General features: G+C 41.8%; 1 pseudogene; it reads left to right on the top strand.

Moving 5' to 3' along the window:
* The window catches only part of LOC135547851 (retinoblastoma-associated protein-like), a 28,653-nt pseudogene extending 11,407 nt beyond the window's left edge, over positions 1 to 17,246 (top strand).
* The last annotated feature ends 35 nt before the right edge of the window (positions 17,247 to 17,281 follow it).

The following is a 17,281-nucleotide window of genomic DNA, read 5'->3' as shown; positions in this document are numbered from 1 at the left end:
TGAGATGAGGCAGGGGACTAGGTGCGGTTTTCTCTGACGCAGATACAGATGTGCTGTATGCTTGTATTTATGTGCATGTGGAAATGCATGTATTAAATAAAATATCACACCTTTTTGATTTTCATTCAAAATGCTGCTTGAAAAACAGCCTCATTGTGTCTGTGGCTGGATATAGTTGCTGGTGAAGTCTCACTGTAAATCATGTAGGCCTACTCGTACAAGTACTTGGAAGTATGGCTAGATGGTACACTATCCTTCTCTCATTACATATCAAAGCTGCAGGCTAAGGTTAAATCTAGACTAGGTTTCCTCTATCGTAATCGCTCCTCTTTCACCACAGCTGCCAAACTAACCCTGATTCAGATGACCATCCTACCCATGCTAGATTACGGAGATGTAATTTATAGATCGGCAGGTAAGGGGGCTCGAGCGGCTAGATTTTCTTTATCATTTGGTCATCAGATTTGCCACCAATGTTCCTTTTTATAGGACTATACTCCTCTGTAAACTGGTCATCTCTGTATACCTGTCGCAAGACCCACTGGTTGATGCTTATTTATAAAATCCTCTTAGGCCTCACCCCTCCCCCATCTGAGATATCTACTGCAGCCCTCGTCCTATACATACAACACCGGCTCAGCCAGTCACATTCTGTTAAAGGTCCCCAAAGCGCACACATCCCTGGGTCGCTCCTCTTTTCAGTTTGCTGCAGCTAGCGACTGGAACGAGCTGCAACAAACACTCAAACTGGATCGTTTTAACTCAATCTCTTCAAAGACTCAATCATGGACACTTACTGACAGTTGAGGTCGCTTTGCATGATGTATTGTTGTCTCTACCTTCTTGCCCTTTGTGCTGTTGTCTGTGCCCAATGTTTGTACCATGTTTGTGCTGCTTCCATGTTGTGTTGCTACCATGCTATGTTGTCTTAGGTCTCTCTCTATGCAGTGTTGTGGTGTCTCTCGTTGTGATGTGTGTTGTCCCCACAGGAGGCCTTTTGGTAGACTCATTGTAAATAAGAATTTGTTCTTAACTAACTTGCCTAGTTATATAAAGGTTACTTTTAAAAAATATATTTTTTATCTAACTTTCATAAACACAAACTCTTCCATACAGCTATGAATATATACTACAGGTCAAAAGTTTTAGAACGCCTACTCATTCAAGGGTTTCACTTTTATTTGTACTATTTTCTACATTGTAGAATAACAGTGAAGACATCAATACTATAAAATAACATAAGGAATCATGTAGTAACCAAAGAAGTGTTAAACAAATCAAAATATATTTGATATTCTTCAAATAGCCACCCTTTGTCTTGACAACTTTGCACACTTTTGCACACCTTCTCTCAACCAGCTTCATGAGGTAGTTACCTGGAATGAATTTCAATGAATAGGTCTGCCTTAAGTTCATTTGTGGAATTACTTTCATTAATGTGTTTGAGCCAATCAGTTATGTTGTGACAAGGCAGGGAGGGGGGGGGGGGGGTATACAGAAGATGGCCCTATTTGCGGTGTGGGTGAATGGATGATCTCTGCATGTGTATTTCCCACCGTAAAGCATGGAAGAGGTGATATGTTGTGGGGGTGCGTCGCTGGTGTTACTGTCTGTGATTTATTTAGAATGCAAGGCACACTTAACCAGCATGGCTACCACAGCGATATGCCATCCCATCTGGTTTGGGCTTAGTGGGACTATCATTTGTTTTTCAACAGGGCAATGACCCAACATACCTCCAGGCTGTGTAAGGGCAATTTGACCCAGAAGGAGAATGATGGAGTGCTGCATCAGATGACCTGACCTCCACAATCCCCCAACCTCAACTAAATTGAGATGGTTTGGGATGCGTCGGACAGCAGAGTGAAGGAAAAGCAGCCAACAAGTGCTCAGCATATGTGGGAACTCCTTCAAGACTGTTGGAAAAGCATTCCAGGTGAAGCTGGTTGAGAGTGCTGAGTGTGCAAAGCTGTCATCAAGGCAAAGAAGAAGCTCAAATTTAAAATATATTTTGATTTGTTTAACACTTTTTTTTTTTTTTTGGTTACTACATGATTCCATGTGTGATTTCATAGTATTGGAGTCTTCACTATTATTCTACAATGTAGAAAATAGTAAAACCCTTGAATGAGTAGGTGTTATAAAACTTTTGACCGGTAAGGTAATTAAAGTGAATAATGTTTCTGATAAGATCTGACAACTGTGTTCCAAAGGTCAAACTCAACATGACCAATGGCAACAAGGAACAGGGGTTGTTAACCCTATGGGTTAAGCTAGCCTCATTGAATAGGGGTGTGAAATTCTCTTATTATAGGAAGGAACACAGTCGGTAACAATTTTTCAAATGTGTCAATGATGAATTCATCTATTCTTCACAGTCCGTTGAAGGCTAAACAACATTGTTGACCCTGAGAGTGGCAATAGTCAACTTGTTCTGGATGGGGTAGGGCAATATAAACTGCTTGTTCCATACGAACACACAATGTTCAGGATTGTAAGGTCAAAACAGACACATTCTTTCCCTTCTTGCAGTTGAACCCTTTGTCAGGACAGCATACTTGAGATTGAGCGAATAGCTGAAACCAGAGTCATTCAGTGTTTTCTTCCCTCAGTGCAGTCTGAGGACACAGCTGGGCTGTAGAATAACCATTAAAGAAGTCGGTTCCGTGTCTAATTTCGAGTCCTGTTATGTGGACCACATAACAGTGAAAACACAGGTTAATTCCAAACAACTGTCACTCACTGTGCTCCCATACATTAGCGCACACATCCAAATGAACTTATGGCCACTTCGCTTCAGGGGTTAGTTTTCAAAAGTCTGCATTTGGAAAATGCAGACCCTTCCGGAAATCTGTGTTTTTAATAGATTTCACCTGCGTTCTAATTAAACACTGACAATGAATACATGGGTCCACTCTGGAAAATATGGGTCAGTTGAAGAGGGTGCTATGTGGAAACAACTTAGATTAAAGAAAACAATGTCATTGTAAAACCAGCAGCATACCACTGCATCCCACTGCTGGCTTGCTTCTGAAGCTAAGCAGGGTTGGTCCTGGTCAGTCCCTGGATGGGAGACTAGATGCTGCTGGATGTGGTGTTGGCGGGCCGGTAGGAGGCACTCTTTTCTCTGGTCTAAAAAATATTCAAATTCCTTAGGGTAGTGATTGGGGACACTGCCCTGTGTAGGGTGCCGTCTTTCAGATTGGACATTAAACAGGGGGCCTGACTCAGGTCATTAAAGATCTCATGGCACTTATTGTAAGGGGTGTTAGACACTAGGGGTGTTAACACTAGGGGTGTGAATCCCGGTGTCCTGGCTAAATTCCCAAGCTGTCCCTCATACTGTCATGGTCACCTAATCATTCCCAGTTTACAATTGGCTCATTCATCCCTCTCCCCTGTAACTATTCCCCAGGTTGTTGCTGTAAATGAGAACGTGTTCTCAGTTAACTTACCCGGTTAAAAAATCATCATCTGAATGATATAATAACCTCCATTCTTGTACTCAACAGTGTTGATGAAATACGAACGCTGTAGGTGCATTGGAAAACTTACAAGCTCGCCATATGCATTTAATGAATTCATTATTCAAAAGGCACTCGCACATCTGAGCAATCTTTTTTGCAGGTGCATGGTAACAGTTGAACAAGATGAAAAGGGAAACCGCCCACTGTATTCGTCAGAGCTTTTGTGTGTTTTTTATAAATAGCACCCTTCTGTAGACCGAGCCCCACCCTCATCCGTTCCACGCATCGAAAGGGGTTGGATTTCATTCTTTTACATTCTTCATTGTAACCACAATGTAACAAATAATCTAACTCTGGTTCAAACAAACTAGTGTGAATTGCTACAACATTGTCAACATTAAATATGCACACTTACATGCTGACTAGAGCGAGCATGCACGTGCGTTCCTGTTGATTTTTGTCCATCCACAACAGATGCATTCAGGACGTGCAGGTTGAAATATCAAAACAAACTCCACCACCTATATTAATTTGGGGAAAGGTCAAAACGCATGAAACATTCATGTCCATTTAGACAGCTAGCTCGCTTGCTGTTGCTAGCTAATTTGCCCTGGGATATAAACATTAGGTTATTTTACCTGAAATGTAGAAGGTCCTCCTACTCCCGACAATTAATCCGAGTTAGTTTCTAGTAATCCCTCCTTCAGTATGGCGGTTGGCAACCAACTTTAAGGTGCATTTCCTCCTCCAACTGAGCTGGAGTGTGAACCTCAATTCAGCTTTCAATCACCCATGTGGGTTAATGCTCCTAAAACCAATGAAGAGATGGGAGAGGCGGGACTTGCAGTGCATCGAGCGTAAAAAAAATGGGACCAAGTTGTGTTTCACAGACATGTGCGAGCAGTTTGGATTAAATGATGGTGTAAATGTATTTTTGTAACGCTTGCGTTGTGGTCAGCATGTTAACCCATCTTACCTCATCTCACTCTGGCAGCTGAATCCCCTTTCAGCGGGAACACTGGACAAAGGGAGGATCACAGCAAGAGCCGCAAGCTGAGCGTGTGCTGGAAACACGTTGCAAATGCCACTGACAGACTTCCGGCACACACACCCTCCCTGGTTTTTTTTTTCCAGCGTGGAAAAATAACAATTCTGCATTAACATGGCCCCTGTGCTTTAGGAACAAGTTCCATGACCTTGGGATTACATAGTGTTGATGTTTTCGTAACGCTGTAGTGCCTATCTTATGAATACTCTTCCATGTGTGTTTCTCCCTAGGACTGTCCACTGTTTGAGCTGCTGAGACAAACTCGTGAGGAGGGTCCAGTGGAGCAGGCTGAGCCACCCTCAACCAGTGATGTGATTTAAACCAGACTTATGGTTCCATTCATCTTCCCCTCTGTCATTTGGTTTGTTTGAATTAAACTTGTAAATAGGCCAGTGAATTAGAACTCTGCCTCTACGAGGAGCATCTTGGCTTTGAGGTTTTATTTGTATGAGAAAAGCCTGGGATGCAAAGCTTTACAAAATACAGGGCGGATGAGTTCGGAGAAGACACACCCTGACTGGAAAAGTTGTGTACACAATTCTCTGGTGTTGGAGAAAAGCCTGGTACTGTACAGTAATCATCTTAACCTTTCACTGGAAGTGCCAAGACCATTGATTTTCCTCAAGTCTAATGGTGTCACTGTGGTACACCTATTTGTAGGGCCCTGAGGTTTACCTGGTCAGAACTTTAGTCCACCTCTTTCTCTGATTATTTGTAGGTAGGATGAAGGGGAAGGGGGCCTGGGACTTCATCTAGGAAAGTATTGAGAGGAAAGTAGCCTCCAGTCCTACTCTGAAATCTCCTTGGTATTTTATGGGCAATGTTCCCCCCTAAGCTGTGCCCATGTGCAGACTGCTGCACAGAAGAAATATCAGCCCACGCAGAGAAGCACGAGATTGAACCTCACTCAAATTTCTGTTGTTTTCCCCTTAGTTCACATTATCAACATTTCTCTTTACTGTGGGAATTGGGATCGAATCAATGCAATATTAGCCACTTTCAATGCAACATACCAAAACAAAACGAACTAGACTTAGTATGCAAAACTAACAACACAAAAGATTTTGTTGTAGGCAGAGCACATTGGAGTAGGATTATGTTGCATTGACACACATGACTCAGCCCGTACTCTACACAGACCGGTGCCGTATAACCAATCAGAACTGCAGTAGGTCTATATGCAAATAGACCATTGCCATATATGGATCTGTGCCATTCTCCTTGAATTGGACTGTGTTTATAGCATGAGCGGTCGTGAGTAGATGCACTTGTTTTGAGATCAAAGCGAGAGCTGCATATAGCCACGTGCACATTTGTTCATATCCTTTGCTAGTTAGTAAGTTTTTAGACCTTTTTATAGATTATTTGTAGTCAGCAATAGGGGAGTGATCGCTTCCTACACTAGCACAAAACATGTACATTTCTAGTACATGTTGAAAAGTGAGTCAGGTAAAGAGTTGTTTTGTCTTAAAGGGGCAGTGTTGTAATTTTGAGAATGAGCTAAGTAGCAAATAGGCAGAGGATAACATAATTTGTCTGATTCGCTGTGATAATGGTATGGGAATAATAATGCATTTTTATTTTGTAAAGTGGTTTCTTGCATCAAACAACATTTTCAGTCACCTCCTTTGTCTGAAGGACAAGTGGATAAACAGGTTAATTGCAAGCTCTGCATGTTTTATTTTTTTAAAGTCTCGTACAATTTTGGCCTACATTGAACACCACACATGGGCTGATGGTAGGCTTAGATTATGATCAAATAGCCATAGTGGCCTACTTGACCACCGTCTGTAACGTAAAGCGGGTACAGCCTCAGTGTTCACAGTAAACATGCGCTGTAATTTTCAATGTTCAATTTGCTCCGTGCCAAAACACATTTGAGGGAACATTGTTTATGAGTATTTTCTGTTATGCTCGCTATTTTTTATGTAGGATTGGGCGATATTACGGTGGCATAGTCTATCAAGGATGATTGACAGCCATCGTCAATGGTGACGACATTGTGATGTGACGACAGAAGATACCTATTTCAACTTGACTGGCACCATGCAGTAAAGAGCAAGGCAGTGCATGGGTGACATTCACAGTAAATTGCCTATATTGCTATTTGCTATAGCCTATTCAAATAAATGTTATATTTACAGAATGCAAGAGAACAACGTAGCACCAGCTGTTCTGGATGACTGTGTGATAACGCTCTCGGTAGCCGATGTGAGTAAGACCTTTAAACAGGTCAAGATTCACAAAGCCGCGGGGCCAGACGAATTACCAGGACATGTACTCAAATCATACATGGACCAACTGGCAAGTGTCTTCACTGACATTTTCAACCTCTCCCTGACCGAGTCTGTAATACAGTTGAAGTTGTAAGTTTACATACACTTATGTTGGATTCATTAAAACTCGTTTTTCGACCACTCCACAAATTTCATTATTTCACTGTATCATAATTCCAGTGGGTCAGAAGTTTACATACACTAAGTTGACTGCCTTTAAACAGCTTGGAAAATTCCAGAAAAGGATGTCATGGCTTTAGAAGCTTCTGATTGACTCAAATGATGTCAATTGGCCTATTGGAGGTGTACCTGTGGATGTATTTCAAGGCATACTTTCAAACTCAGTGCCTCTTTGCTTGACATCATGGAAAAATCAAAAGAAATCAGCCAAAAACATTGTAGACCTCCACAAGTCTCTTTCATCCTTGGGAGCAATTCCCAAATGCCTGAAGGTACCACGTTCATCTGTACGAACAATAGTACGCAAGTATAAACACCATGGGACCACGCAGCCATCATACTGCTTAGGAAGGAGACGCGGTCTGTCTCCTAGAGATGAATGTACTTTGGTGCGAAGTGTAAATCAATCCCAGAACAACATCAAAGGACCTTGTGAAGATGCTGGAGGAAACCGGTACAAATGTATCTATATCCACAGTAAAATGATACCTATATCGACAAAAGCTGAAAGGCCGCTCAGCAAGGAAGAAGCCACTGCTCCAAAACCGCCATAAAAAACCCAGACTACAGTTTGCAAAGATCATACTTGTTGGAGAAATGTTCTCAGGTCTAATGAAACAAAAATAGAACTGTTTGGCCATAATGACCATCGTTATGTTTGAGGAATAAGGGGGAGGCTTGCAAGCTAAAGAACACCATCCCAACTGTGACGCACGGGGGTGGCAGCATCGTGTTGTGGGAGTGCATTGCTGCAGGGGGGACTGGTGCACATCACAAAATAGATGGATTCACGAGGAAAGAAAATTATGTGGATATATTGAAGCAACATCTCAAGACATCAGTCAGGAAGTTAAAGCTTGGCCGCAAATGGGTCTTACAAATGGACAATGACCCCAAGCATACTTCCAAAGTCAAGGTATTGGAGTGGCTATCACAAAGCCCTGACCTCAAATCCTATAGAAAATGTGTGGACGGAACTGAAAAAGCGTGTGCGGACAAGGAGGCCTACAAACCTGACTCAGTTACACCAGCTCTGTCAGGAAGAATGGGCCAAAATTCACCCAACTTATTGTGGGAAGCTTGTGGAAGGCTACCCAAAATGTTTGACCCAAGTTAAACAATTTTAAATGCTACCAAATACTAATTGAGTGTATGTAAACTTCTGACCCACTAGGAATGTGATTTAAAGAAATATAAGCTGAAATAAATAATTATCTACTATTATTCTGACATTTCACATTCTTAAAATAAAGTGGTGATCCTAACTGACCTAAAACATGGAATCTTTACTAGGATTAAATGTCACGAATTGTGAAAAACTGAGTTTAAATGTATTTGGCTAAGGTGGATGTAAACTTCAACTGTATTTACATGTTTCAAGCAGACCACTATAGTCCCTGTGCCCAAGGAATCGAAGGTAACTCACGTCGGTAGCCATGAAGTGCTTTGAAAGGCTAGTCATGGGTCACATCAACAGCATCCTCCCGGATACCCTAGAGCCACTCCAATCGCACTCCACACGGCCCTTTCCCACCTAGACAAAAGGCACACTTATGTCAGAATGCTGTCCATTGACGACAGCTCAGCGTTCAACACCATAGTGCCCACGAAGCTAATCACTAAGCTAAGGACCCTGGGACTAAACACCTCCCTCTGCTACTGGATCCTGGAATTCCAGATGGGCCGCCTCCAAGTGGTAAGGGTAGGCAACAACATGTCTGCCACTCTGATCCTCAACACTGGGGCCCCCCATATTATTTTAGTAATGTGCAACCTACCTCCATCGCATAGTAGCCTAGGCCTAATAAGTGAGGAGGATGTGAATCAGTTTAATTACCCAGTTCTATGGACAGCAGAGTTGCTTGCTCTGCAGACTTGTAGCCCATGATTTTACAACCCATCACACGACTCGCAGGCAGCGCCAGCGAGTTTCGTTGACTGTATATCCCTCGCTCCATCCATGCGCTTCGGCACTCAGGCCTACTTATCTCTTTTGTGCCACGGTTACACCAGAGTGGAATAGGCTACTAGAAGATATTTGGCTACACTATACTCCCTATTTTTTGTCAATGTCATGGTTCCTCTTGTGCCTCTCATAGCATGCGAGCTCGTGCTAGCTGACTCTTATTATTATTATTATTTTTTAATGGATGGCCACTAGGGGGGCGATAATTGTCTACCAGGCGATCATGATAGGACAAAAGTTGACATTGCCCAACTCTAATCTTATGTCAACCCAACTTATATAGACTAGTAAAACTCATAGCCCATACTCCTACTGGCTGCCCCTCACTCGGTTAGCAGCTTTGGGCCTGTGCGTTCTTATCTGGTTTAGACCATGCTCTGAATCGCCCTTTAGTTGTAATTGATGCTGGCTTATAAGCGATTGGCTCAAACACTCACAAACTTTGTTTACATGCAGTCAATGAATGTTAGCATGTAAACAAAGCTGAGGTCAAGCTGTGTTGCAGGGATGAGTGCCAGAGATCTGAGTAGTAAATGTTTGTTTTTCAAGTGGCATACCTTCCAGGCTGGGGATGGCAGGCAAGTGTTGTAATTCTGCCCAACTGATTGATAATTTTTTATTTTCCTAGGCAAGTCAGTTAAGAACAAATTCTTATTTTCAATGACAGCCTAGGAACAGTGGGTTAACTTCCTGTTCAGGGGCAGAATGACAGATTTGTACCTTGTCAGCTCAGGGATTCGAACTTGCAACCTTTCGGTTACTAGTCCAACGCTCTAACCACTAGGCTACCCTGCCGCCCCAATAATCACCAATATGAGGTTAAAAAGATGCATTGATTTGCACTTGAATTCTCACAAAAAGGCACTGTCCTTGCCTTGTCCTCTTGTAACTGCATTTAGGAACAACATTGCATTTTATTAAAGTTGTTGAGCCCTGACAAAGCAGAAACTGAGTAGTTGTGGAATGTTAAGTATGTGAGTGGGTGAATTGAAAAGGGTGGGGGGGGGGGGGGGGGGGGGGAGTAGGCTTGTCTGGCCACATGAACACTGACCGACTGTAACACATATCAAAGCCCGGAGCTTTAAGAAAGACTGGTCAGAAGTCCGGTTGAAAACCTTTTCAAAGTTTTCTCTAGGATATTGACCATTTAACCTTTTACATTGTGGTTTAAGAAATCGATGTGCATCACTGATCCATCTCAATGTTATGACTTAATGCTTGTGATATTGTTTTTCTAATATAGTTTCTCTCTCTCAGGTATTTTTCCCCTGTGCGCCCCAGAAAGACCCCAGCCGGCACCTGAATCTCCAGGCCCTCCCACCTCTCAGCCCCCTGCCACGGCAAACCATCAGACCCCTTGGCACCCCAAGTCAAACTCTCTCAGCCTCTTCTACAAAAAATGTAAACATTTCACTAGATAATAGTTGGGTCTACAGTAGTCCTCTGTGAGGTGTTTGTGTATGACTGTCTGTCTGTCTTTGTAACGGGTTTCTAACTTGTTGTCTGTGTTCTGTAGTGTACCGTCTGGCCTACATGAGGCTGAAGATGCTCTACACACACCTGCTGACCTCTCACCCTGAGCTGGAACCAATCATGTGGACTTTGCTTCAGCACACACTACAACATGAGTATGAACTGATGAGAGACCGCCACCTGGACACACATACTTGAATGCAATTCAGACATGTAATCAAAACACACTAGACATTAGTGTTGTCATGATACCAAAATTATATTAATGATACCAGGCCAAGTGTCACGATGCTGAGTAGTATCGCAATACCACAGGGAATTCAGTGGCCCCTGACACTTGTTCTCGTTTTTTTAAAGTTATGTGCATGTGCTACACAACACATGTCACTGATATTCACACTTGTACTCAATACAACACATTGAATTTAACTTCACACTGTTCACTGTGTAATAGAATTCTGCATATAATGGATAATATTTGCAAAGACCTACCTGTGATTTGGCTGGAGGGATGGGAGGTGGGAATATACTGTGGCAAGAAAATTTGGACCCTTTGGAATTACCTGGACTTCTGCATAAATTGGTTATAACATTTTATCTGATCTTCATCTAAGTTTCAACAATAGACAAACGCAGTCTGCTTAAACTAGTAAAACACAAACAATTATATGTTTTCATGTCTTCATTGAACACACCGTGTAAACATCCACAGTGCTGGGTGGAAAAAGTATTTGAACCCATGGATTTAATAACTGGTTGACCCTCCTTTGGCAGTAATAACTTCAACCAAACATTTTCTGTAGTTGCGGATCAGACCTGCACAACGGTCAGGAGGACCATTCCTCTTTCCAAAACTGTTTCAGTTCAGCAATATTCTTGGGATGTCTGGTGTGAACCGCTCTCAAGGTCATGCCACAGCATCTCAATCGGGTTGAGGTCAGGACTGTTCATCTGACTTTTCTTCTGTTGATATTCTTCTGTTTTGGGTCGTTGTCCTGTTGCATCATCCAACTTCTGTTGAGCTTCAATTGGCGGACAGATAGCCTTACATTCTCCTGCAAACTGTCTTGATAAACTTGTAAATTCAATTTTCTGTCGATGATAGCAAGCTGTCCAGGCCCTGAGGCATCCCCAAACTATGATGCTCCCTTCACCATACTTTACAGTTGGGGTGAGGTTTTGATGTGGCTGTGCTGTGCCTATTTTCACCACACAGTGTTTGAGTTCCTTCCAAACAACTCCACTTTTGTTTCATCTGTCCACAATATTTTGCGCTACTGGAACATCCAGCTGCTCTTGCGAAATTCAGACGTGCAGCAATGTTGTTTTTTTTGACAGCAGTGGCTTCTTCTGTGGTGTCCTCCAATGAACACCATTCTTGTTTAGTGTTTTACGTATCGTAGACTTGTCAACAGAAATGTTAGCATGTTCCTGAGATTTCTGTAAGTCTTTAGCTGACACTAGGATTCTTCTTAACCTCATTGAGGTTTCTGCTCTGTGCTCTTGCAGTCATCTTTGCAGGACGGCCAGTCCTAGGGAGAGTAGCAACAGTGCTGAACTTTCTCCATTTATAGACAATTTGTCTTACCGTGGACTGATGAACATCAAGGCTTTTAGAGATACTTTTGTAACCCTTTCCAACTTTATGCAAGTCAAGCATTCTTAATCTTGGGTCTTCTGAGATCTTTTTTGTTCGATGCATGGTTCACATCAGGCAATGCTTTTTGTGAATAGCAAACTCACATTTTGTGAGTGTTTATTATAGGGCAGGGCAGCTCTAACCAACATCTCCAATCTCGTCTCAGTGATTGTAGTCCAGGTTAACTGACTCCTGAATCGAATTCACCAAAAGCTAATTGATTAGCCTAGGGGTTTACATACGTTTTCCAACCTACACTGTGAATGCTTAAATTATGCATTCAATATAGACAAGAAATATATACAATACTTTGTTATTAATTGAAGCACACTGTTTGTCTGTTGTGACATAGATGAAGATCAGATCACATTTTATGACCAATTTATACAGAAATCCAGATAATTCCAAAGGGTTCACATACTTTTTCTTGCCACTACATGTGTAATGCTCTACATGTCATTGTGGTAGTAAAGGGAGAACACTGCATGAAACCTTTACTCTTAGCACAGACCAACACTCTCCCTCCTCCCTTCCTCACACCCTCTGTCTCCCTCATAAATGGACACACCTCTCTCTCTCCGGAAGGGCCAGTATGTGTCCATCATCGTTTCTACAACCTGGTGTTCATGCAGAAACTGACGACCAACATCCTGCAGTACGCCTCTAAGGGTGAGAGACAGTCAGTGCCCCCATTTGGCATCATAACATACTTCACATGGTCCTGATCTCTCATATGCATGTTCAAAATGACTGCCTACCTAATGTGCTAGTATTCTCTGACACACTCACTACGGTCTCTCTCCCCCAGTCCCCCACAATGTCTCCCAACCATCACATCCCCTACAAGTTCCCCAATTTCCCCATGAGAGTGCATGGCAGCAACAACGTCTATATCTCTCCCATGAAGAGCCCATCGCGCATGTCTCCAGGGGTCATGACCCCACATACCAGGTCAGTACCCTACCACCCATGAACCAGACTGATTCACTGGGTGGGGATGTGAGTGAGATGCACAGACATGGCTGAGGTACAGCTCATTATACAGACTTTTCAGTTCCAAACTGGCAAAGATACGAATTTGAATTTATATTATTTTGTTATGGTAATGTCCATGTTTGGTTTTAGCCTTATCAAAAAAAAAAAAATCAAATTATATGAATCATTCTTTTTTTCTTTTCTTTTTTAGAATCCTGGTATCGATCGGCGAATCCTTTGGGGTACGTGATCACTTTCATCCACATAGTGGAAAAGATTTTTTCCTAAAATGGACCAAAACATAAATTGTGTCCAGTGCACGAAAATGACGTTCTCTACATCTTGTTTCCTCTGCAGACCTCTAAGTTCCAGAAGATTAATACAATGGTGAAAAAAGTGGCTGGTCATTGAGGAGGAGTTTGGATAAGAGCTCTGCCCCTGAAGAGGTTATGCGTTGACATTGATGGACAGGACGAAGCTGACGGGAGGTAGGTCACTTCCCCAGCTTACTAGCTTGAATTAGGGTTATACTTGACAGCAAAATATTGTGTTCATGCAGAGGTGAGGCATGGCTGGTACATGTTGCTGTCTTCTTGCTCTCTTCTCATCACAGGAAACCTGATGGAGATTTGACACTGATACAGAAGCTTTCAGAGATAAGTGAGTTAGCGTTTTATTTTCATCCTCAAGTGCTGGAGTCTCTTAACTGTAATGAAATTCAATGTCTCTGTTTGTTTCCAGGCTCCACTTGGACCCGAATGCAGGAACAAAATATGAAGGAGGATGCAGAGTCCGAGAAGGACAAGCCTTGAACTTAACCGAAGGACTAACTGTCCAGCATTGTTTGAGAGTATAGATGCCAGATAGAACTTTAAGTTCTTTGTTTAGTGTGGATGCTTTAGATGAGTGCTTTTAGTATATTTTTATCCTTGTTATTGAAGATCCTGTGATTATTACTATGTTTTATACAGAGACACTAGTTTTAAGGGTCTGCTACAGTTGCAGCCAAATATATTGGTTCCCTTGCACTTTTCTTAAATGATTTCCTATTTCTTCTAAAATAAGTTGAACTTCAAATGAATTTGCTCTCCACACCTTTTTGAGGTGTGTTTGGGGTCACAACCTTAAGTTGAGATCCTGTTTTTAGACACTATGTAGAACTCCAAAACACCTTGATAATCTGTTGATTTCATTATTCCTTGCACATGTTCAAGGCCTCCAGTACCAGAGGCAGCAAATCAACTCCACATCATTATCAATCTTCCCCATGTTTGATTGTGGGTAGGGTTTTCTATTAATTGAATGCTTAATATGGTCATCGATAAACAGCTGAACTGTATTTTTCAATGGTCCACAGAACATTTTCCCCGGGATTTAGAAGTTTGATCAGGATTTGTGTATCCTTCAGTATTGTGGTCTATATTTACCAGTGACCCAAATGAAGCATTCAAAGAAAAGAGCGCCCTCCCTGCAATCAAACATGGGGGAAGTTTGATAATGCTGTGGAATTTCTTTGCTGCCTCTGGTACTGGGGGCCTTGAACGTGTACAAGACATCATAAATTGGTAGATTATCGAGGTGTTTTGGAGTGCAATGTTCAACCCAATGTCCAAAAACGGGGTCTCTGTTGAAAGATGTTGGTCTTTCAGCAGGACAACAACACCAAACACATTAGAAGCACCCCAAAATGGTTCAAGAAGAAGCACTGGACTATTCTGGAGTCCAGATCTGAACTACATCCAATACCTCTGGCAAGAGCTGAAAACAGCAGTTGGTGGAGGCACCCCTCAACCGTTGAAGAATTATAGCAGTTTTCTGCTGAAGAATGGGCCTCATTGCCAGTTGAAAGGAGCAGCAAGCTCATTGATGACTACAAGAAGCATTTGTCGGGAGTTATCTTGGCCAAAGGCTGTGCAAACAACAACTAACTCCGGGGAGCCAATCATTTTGTCCATGCCATTTATCTTTATTTTCTAAAATAAATATGAAAATTTAAATAGACAAAGAATCCAATAACCAGGTGTTTGAGAAGAAATGGGGATTTCTTTAAGAAAAGTGCAAGTGTGCCAATATATTTGGTCACAACTGTATACAAAATCCTTGTTTCTTGAAAAGTCAGGATGTATAATTTTGTATAATTTCAGCCACTAGTTTTGAAAGTGGTGTTCACGAGCCAAAACAGACCCCTTTTTTCTTGAGTACTACGTCATCCATTTTGTGTGACGTTACAAATTTTGCAATTTGTATGATATACAATTTTTACAATTCGTGTGACATGTTATGAATCCAATTTGTGCAATATGATAATTTGTGCAATATGATAATATGAATTGAAGTAACCTCATAATTCTGAACAGGCACACCTGCATATGTTTTTGACAAACTATACGCATCTTAAGTTCATGGACATCCTGACATGTTTTATAAATCATGTTACAACCTTTAACTCAATTTTCTTTCTAAAGCATTAAAGATTGCAGCCTTGCTATAGTAACAGTTACCTTTTCAATATATCAAATTCATATCTGCTTAAATCTGTCAACATCAAGGAAGGTAAAACAACTGGCAACAGGACAAGAAAAGGGGCTTTCGATATATTTAGCCACACATGCAGTCGTCACATCCCATTATTAATTAAGAGTCTACATAACTCAACATCATTAAGAGTCTACATAACTCAAAATAAAGTGTCATGTAAAATTGATTCATTTGATCTAACTAGGATGAGGTGTACATTTTTTTAAATTGTATTTAACTAGGCAAGTCAGTTAATTACAAATTCTTATTTACAATGACAGCCTACTGGGGAACAGTGGGTTAACTGGCTTGTTCAGGGGCAGAACAACAGATTTTTACCTTGTTAGCTTAGGGATTTGATCTAGCAACCTTTCGGTTACTTGCCCAATGCTCTAACTTCTAGACTACCTGCTGCAGATGTAATAGTTGTTCCCCTTTCAGAGTTACTGCTGAGGTGGTGTAGTCCCTTGAATTCCCAAAAACTTTTTACATCCATTTCATTTTGTTCAATATCAATCATTTTCTAGAAGGAAAAACACTGGTGCCCTGTGGGTTCTTGAAAGGCTCACACATGATGTACTGTATATATTTACCGAAAACTGAAAAAAGTCCTCAGTTTGAATTACCGGGAGGAAACGAGAAGTCTCTGAGATCTTCAGGAGGATCTGCTGTTGGCTCTCTAGTCTCTCCTCGATCTCATACCTCAGTCTGTCTGAATAAGAGAGCTGGAACTGGGGCCATACATATCAAAGGAGATTGATAATAATTAACAATTGTAATAACCAGTATGATATGGTAATTCAAACTGAGGACTTTTTCAGCTTTTTCACCGAAAGCTGAAAATGTCCTCAATTTGAATTAACATATCGAAGAATTACCACTTCGAGGAAAGACTAGAGAGCTAACAGCAGATCCTCCTGGAGATCTCAGAGACTTCTCGTTTTCTCCCGCTCTGTGTCCGGAGATACAGTAAGCAGGCTGATAATGATACAATAGAAATATAAAGCAGAGTACCTCAGTCCAGCCATTTGAGTCTGGTTACCTGGACACAGATTAAGCCTTGGACTAAAATCATGCTCGAAGGTGCATGATCTGTTGAAAGAGTCTCACATCCCTCCTAACCTAGCACTATAGCCCTGAATGGATACTCTCCTCAATGTATGTTTTCCCTAGAGGTTCAGGTATACTTCACCTACAGTAAACGGGTGCAATTAATGGGATAGACACCTCTTGAGTGGAGGGTGCGTTACAATGTGGCAAATAATATCTCGAATCCCCATAGTAATTCATGTTAGTCTGTGTCCCAACACTTCTTCCCCTCAGGTGTAGCTGAACCACTTCAGTCCACAGCTTCCTCTTTCATTTCAAGCGCTCAAAACACTCAATTGGGCAAATGAATATCCTAACTGACAGAGAAATCTGAGCATGCCTCCCTCTTTCCTCCCACCCTGGCCCTAAGGGCTCTATGATTTAAAGATGAAGTGCTGTGTGACATCAGAGGGCAGGATAGCATGGCCGCTACCTAGCACAGAGGAATCTAGCTGTGCTTAGGGATCAGGCTTGCAACATTTGTATCATGGGGGTGGAAGGGAGTGTAGGGTGTGGGATCTTATAGCCCCCTCTGGCTGCATTTTAATCCCAAGCGGAATGTCAATTTTATTTGTATAACATTTAAGTATATTAAATAAACTTACAATGATCTAAATGCTGTGCGTCTGCAGCCATCAGGCTCTGCCAAAT

Source organism: Oncorhynchus masou, chromosome 11, assembly GCF_036934945.1.
Source record: "Oncorhynchus masou masou isolate Uvic2021 chromosome 11, UVic_Omas_1.1, whole genome shotgun sequence".
NCBI classification, from domain to species: domain Eukaryota; kingdom Metazoa; phylum Chordata; class Actinopteri; order Salmoniformes; family Salmonidae; genus Oncorhynchus; species Oncorhynchus masou.
The sequence above is the reverse complement of the archived record's forward strand: the minus strand, read 5'-3'. Positions and strand labels throughout refer to the sequence as shown.